This window comes from Mizuhopecten yessoensis, unplaced genomic scaffold (genome assembly GCF_002113885.1).
Source record: "Mizuhopecten yessoensis strain PY_sf001 unplaced genomic scaffold, ASM211388v2 scaffold7963, whole genome shotgun sequence".
Classification (NCBI taxonomy): Eukaryota; Metazoa; Mollusca; class Bivalvia; order Pectinida; family Pectinidae; genus Mizuhopecten; species Mizuhopecten yessoensis.
Window position 1 is genome coordinate 21,709 of NW_018407310.1, and position 6,832 is coordinate 28,540.

At 40.0% G+C, this 6,832-nt stretch overlaps 1 protein-coding gene across 1 annotated transcript in view; it reads left to right on the forward strand.

Annotated features, from left to right (window-relative positions):
- LOC110454626 (hyphally regulated cell wall protein 1-like) overlaps positions 1–6,832 on the forward strand; it is a gene marked incomplete at its 5' end in the record, with an annotated part of 73,155 nt that overhangs the window by 16,853 nt on the left and 49,470 nt on the right. The window lies entirely within an intron of this gene.

Sequence of the window (6,832 nt, forward strand, 5' to 3'; positions counted from 1 at the left end):
GCCCCTGGGGGCGTAGGACTAAACCGGCAACTATTTTTGTTGACCTTTGTCCATGGAAGGTCCCTGCAAAATTTCATTGCAATTGGTTCAGGGGTTTTGGAGAAGAAGATTTTTGAAATTTTAGTCAATTTGACCCCTTTTGGCCCCGCCCCTCAGGCCCCTGGGGGCGTAGGACTAAACCGGCAACTATTTCTGTTGAACTTTGTCCATGGAAGGTCCCTGCAAAATTTCATTGAAATTGGTTCAGGGGTTTTGGAGAAGAAGTCGAAAATGTAAATTGTTTACGGACGGACGACGGACGACGACGGACAAATGGCGATCGCAATAGGTCACTTGAGACTTTGTCTCAGGTGACCAAATAATCGTGGGCCGGCCGTCAAAACAAAATGGCGGTGCAAACGTAAATAATTCAAATAATTCAAATAACATTTCTTCTATCATGGCGGAAGGCGGAGATGTTCATCTTACTTATACTCTGAGCAGTAAAAGATCCAAAGAAAAAACAAATCAAGCTATGGAACGAGAACAAATTGCACTAATTTCAACAAGAGGGGGTCTGAAGATTGATCTGAACGTGACGACCTACGAGATGTTTAGGAAATCCGTGTCTAGATTCTATGACAAAATCAGTGAAACAAACACTAAAATGTTGTGTGATATAACCCCAGTTGTTGATGAGAATAGCACGGAATCAGAATGTGTCTACAGGCTGACAGAGGGGAGAAGATCAGACAAAGTCTACACACTGAATATGTACCATACTAAATACAGATGCCTCGTAAATGGTAGGAAATTAGTCCGATTTGAGAGAGATGATCTTCCCAAGATTCTGGATGACATGGAGCAAGAATGTGATCAAATCACGACAGGAAATGACGATGACTTGTCTTTAGAAAATCAAGAAACATGTATCAAATCCCTTTATATTCCAAATCCCACCCATGAAGAAACTGGTGTAAAATCAGTGATTGAAAACGGTGAGGATGAGGACAGTGCTAGCACGGCCACAGAAATACCAATCTTTCAATGCTCACACTGTGGATCTGATGCAGATGTTGGACCGTCTGTTCTTTGTGATAATTGTGACAAATGGATTCACCAAGTATGTCTCAATATGACCAATGAAGACTTTGAAAATCTCCAGACGAAAAAATCCATATGCCCTAGATGTGTTAAACCAGTAGCCACACTAGTAACTCAGCCTGAAGAAGATGAAACTGCTGTAGACAATATCAATGATCTTGACCCTGACATTCGTAGTATGTTGGAAGATGTGATGAGCACTGTGTCGACCATATCAATAACTCTGAACAATCATGTCTCAGCGACAGAGATGCAGCTAGCTTGTCTCCGTGATGAAATCAGTGCCATCAAATCGTGTGTCAAAGTGAATAATGAACAGCTAAAGGGACAAATTGACATGGTCCAGCACTCCAATACCGTCATTGACCGGGACATCAGCAAAATTACATCACAACTTGAGAGGAGGCTGCAGTCTATCAATAATAATTTAAAGAAACGAGACCAACGTAGCACAAGAACTCAGGAAACACAGGTACCAACACCAAAGGAACGCAATGACATGAGTAAATCGCTGTCTACTCCATTGAGTGACAGATCTCAGGACAACCAACTTATAGACAACACTATAAAAGGGAAACCCAGTCGTCAACATTTAATGTATTCCCCCCCTTCCAGTCCCGATCAGTCAATGCATTCTCCCCATTCATCTAGGGATCAATCTACGCTACTGATTGGTAGTTCAATCTTAAAGAGCATCAACCCTAAAGGTTTAACACAGTGCGTTGTGGACACAGAGGAGCGAGGATAAAGGACATTACAAGGAAGATAGACACTACACCAACCACCAGTGGGGAATTCACAAGTGCTGTCATTTATATTGGAGGCAATGATGCTGCGGCTATGTCTCCTGTTGAGTACTTTGTAAATGACTATAAACAACTTGTTAAGTGTGTGCGGGAAAATGTATGTGAGGATGTGACTCTGTGTGGTCTGTGTCCTAGGATTGATGCAGACACTGTGCCGTACAATGAGGTCATACAGAGTCTATCCACCTCTCTGAACTGCAGATATGTGGACTGTGAACCATCATTTATATTTGGAAATGGGGATATGGTGTCCTCCTTCTTTTACAATGATAACATTCATCTGAGTGGTAGGGGTGTGTCAAAATTGCTACACTGTATAGACAGTGTGATACCAGCTATTCTGATCAGTAAACCGCAAATGGACAACACACATGGTTTGACACATCGTAACATGAGACTGATTGCACGTTTCCCGCAAAACCCCAATTACTCTTAGACAATCAGGCCATCCTAGCCATTCGTCTGTGACTAATGGTCACAGACAAACACAGAGAGGATTGGAACGTCGTACACGTAATGACAATACTGGTGCAAGATTGTATAGCCAAGTCTCAGAACAAATATACAAATCACCAAGCCGCGGTACACCAACTTGTTGGGACTGTGGAAGAGTTGGTCATGTTTATCATGATTGTCAAAATGCGTTTACATAGGATCACATAGACAGTTCCTGTGAAGCACATCTACTAGCAAATCCAAACAATTCTAACATTCAATCTCCTAACAAATTTGACTTATTAAATAGCTTATGTGATTGTGGATGCTTAACATATTCTGCGCAATGTCAGACCAAAGATGTTTGTTATAGTAGTAATCATTTTAATGATGGAACATGTATCAGCAATAAAAGCACCCACAAAGACAATATGGAATTTCAAAATACAAATTTGAATATGGTAAAACATGACATTACAATTTTGCGTGATCTTCTATGTAATCTTAATCCCACCCAAAATCCTTCTTCATTTTGTACCTCATTAATTGACAATCCAGTAACAAGTTCAGATGAAATTATCGGGGTTAAAGCCGCACCAATCTCAGTTTTTGGGGTCCCATTAAAGGGAATGCATATTGGTAGCTGGAATATTCGACACCTACTACCAAAAATTGATGAGATAATATTACTCCTAAATAATGAAAAAACTCTACATATATTGGGTGTATGTGNGAGGGAAAAAGTTTTCACCAAGGGTGACCATAAATTTGCTATTTCCTTAATTACCCATTCTATAACTGTTTTATTATAACGAAACAAAGTAAGCCAATGTCACAAATAAATTTATTAATTCATTTCTTTAAACAATTTCAAACAGATTTTTTAAAATTACAATTAGAAGTGCTGTATGCATTATCGTTGATGATATCCTCTTTCCTAGCATTCAAGAAGTGTTTTTGTAATCTGTATCTAATAGTTGATTTCCTAGCATATTTAGTCCCATTCACTTTTTTTAAGCTCCACCTACAAATATTCATGAGGGAGTTGTCCTCTTTCTGGCAGGGAGTAATCCTATTTTGGGGAGGGAGTAGCCCTCAGATGGATAGATTTAAGTGATTTTGTGAGAAAAGGAGAATTTGTCGTTTTGTTTTTATATAGGTAAACTCAGTAGAGGTATATTAACCCTGCCTAAAAGGGAATGTTATGCTTTTATATAGTGTCATATCAGAGGTTTCATGACTGTACTTGCAGATCTACTAATAGTAGCCCTCCTGTGTTCATGTATTTTTTTCTGTTATGTTGAAACCCAAAATATTCACACTCCGGAGATCTGAACCAGCTCGTTACTAAACATAAAGCAGATACGATTCTGACTTTGAAACAAGAGCAGCAATTGGATGACAACAAATCGGTCACATTCAACCAATGAAATATGATGTAACATTCTTGATTGTAGTACTGTTTGTTGTTCAGGACTGCCAGTACCAATGGCTTAAATGGTTCATCTAGGATTTTATTTTCAGCCCACTATAGCTAAATTGTGGGCTTATCAAGTTTCCCTTCATCAATGGTCTGTCGTCTGTATGTTACAATTCTTCTCACTTAGTAATATGTGGACCATTCTCAGAAATATGAACGTTCCCCTTGGTCCATAGGTGGGGGGCTAGTTATCATAGACAGTCAGACGCCTTAACCGCTGGGCCACTGCAGCTTCTTGTAGTGAATATGTGTTTTCATGATTTTTTGGCTTCTGCATAGATGATGATCTTTATTGGGGAGTTTCCTGGGCTCCTTTTTAAAAGATAACAAACAACACCAATTCCCCATTCTCACAGTGAAATAAACATATTTGTTTGATCAGATGGTGCCTGGTTGTGCCTCAGCCCCCGCAAACAACTGTCCTGGCCCATACTACATTATACAAGAGAATGGCTATTGTTGTGGTGTAGTTAACTGTGACGAAAGTGAGTATGTTTCTGCATGTGTTAATTTTACTCATGAAGTAAGACGATAAATTCCATTAGAACGATAAAATATATAGCTATGTTGGAACATTGTTATTCCCCGATTTCATCCTCATACATATGAGAAATTTGGGGCCTTATTCTCCTTTTCCATATTAAAAAAAAAATCACGTAGTATTCGTTCTGTGTCAATATTTCCGCCAGGTGATTTTTTCAGCATCAGTTTCCACAGACATTTGAAGAACATGTGTCAGATGCTAATATGTACTGACTTAAACATACATAGCCTTCAGCTCGCCTGTCCAATAAACCACCAACTAAATGTTTGAGGAAAAGAATAATCCATAACCCAAACACAACACAATAACTTAAAAACCTTCCACTCATCATTTGACTTTCTGTTGCAGATTTCACAGTTTCAATGTGTAAAGTTAACTATGGCAATGACACATGTGCTCCTTGTCCAGAAGGAAGTTTTCTGTTGCATGCCACAACTTCCGTCACTGCCACAAGCTGTGTGACGCCTGATTGTCTAAAAAGTATGTGCTATTTGTATTGCCTTTCATCAATGGCCAGTAGATAATCTGTCCTTAAACAAGTTTGATACTAAACAGAAGAACAAGATAGACGGCAGGTGGCCATCTTGGGTTTTTGGCTGTTAAAGTTTGCTATTGCTATTTTTGTAAGAAATACTGGACTGATCGTCCACAGATTTCACTGGTAGCCCCTTTGTCCTTAGGTATACATGTTGAATTTTGAAACTGATTGAAAGAACAAGATGACTGCCTAGCAGTAATCTAGATCTAGATGGCTGTTAAGTGGCCATTCTGGATTTTGATGGTCAAGTTGGATGGATAGTGTTCAAATGAAGGTTCCCCTTGGTCTGACTATTATTATTACATGTTCATTCCAAGACAGGCATCTTTGATTTTTCCTGTCAGATTTTAATTTGTTGTTGCTATTTTCAGGAATTACTGAAGGAATCTTTCTCAAAGTTTCTATTGTAGCTTCTCTTGGTTCTTCGTTGTGTATGTTTCATTTCCATCCTGATTGGAACAAAATGGCCACCAGGCAGACATCTTGAATTAGACAATTATTTTTCATCAAAATTAGAAATCTCCCTTGTGGTTTTTTTCTCACACACAACTGTTAGTCGAGAGGCCAGGAAACCGCCCGTCTTTGACATTCCATATTTAACGTTTACTTACATTCTCAGCACCCCTGGAATATGTCAAGACAAAATTGGAGACTCATAGTTAGCAATTGAATTAGTTTCGGGTGAAAAATGACCAATCACAAGGCTGATACATATAGAAGTGCTTTCAAGATTACAGACGAGAATTTCCACTACTTTCAATTTTACTCTTACACTGCTGAACGATTGATTTGATGTACATCAAAGGTTCAAACTAGTCTAGATGTATTGTCCACAAGGTGGCACACACCAAGGCTTCAATTTCATCTTGACGTGGAATAGGGGTGGGAGAAAGTAAGAGAATATAATCCCTGGAATGTCCAGGATGGGTGGTTTACCTGGCCTTTTGATTAACATAGTATCCCCTGGAATGTCCAGGATGGGTTGTTTACCTGCCTCTTGATTAACATAGTAATCCCTGGAATGACCAGGATGGGTCGTTTACCTGGCCTCTTGATTAACATAGTAACCCCTGGAATGACCAGGATGGGTGGTTTACCTGGCCTCTTGATTAACATAGTATACCATGGAATGACCAGGAAAGGTCGTTTACCTGGCCACTTGATTAACATTGTATACCCTGGAATGACCAGGATGGGTCGTTTCCCTGGCCTCTTGATTAACATAGTAGCCCCTGGAATGTCCATGATGATGGGTCATTTACCTGGCCTCTTGACTAACATAGTAACCCCTGGAATGTCCAGGATTGATGGTTTACCTGGTCTCTTGATGAACATATCAGCCCCTGGAATTACCATGAGGATGGGTCATTTACCTGGCCTCTTGATTAACATAGTAACCCCTGGAATGACCAGGATGGGTCGTTTACCTTGCCGGCCTCTTGATTAACATAGTAACCTCTTGAATGACCATGAGGATGGGTCATTTACCTGGCCTCTTGATTAACATAGTATACCATGGAATGACCAGGAGAGGTGGTTTACCTGGCCACTTGATTAACATAGTAAACCCTGGAATGACCAGGATGGGTCGTTTACATTGCCGGCCTCTTGATTAACATAGTAACCTCTTGAATGACCATGAGGATGGGTCATTTACCTGGCCTCTTGATTAACATAGTATACCATGGAATGACCAGGAGAGGTGGTTTACCTGGCCACTTGATTAACATTGTATACCCTGGTATTACCAGGATGGGTCGTTTACCTGGCCTCTTGATTAACATAGTAACCCCTGGAATGACCAGGATGGGTCGTTTACCTGGCCTCTTGATTAACATTGTATACCCTGGAATGTCCAGGAAAGGTGGTTTACCTGACCACTTGATTAACATAGTATACCATGGAATGACCAGGAGAGGTGGTTTACCTGGCCACTTGATTAACAT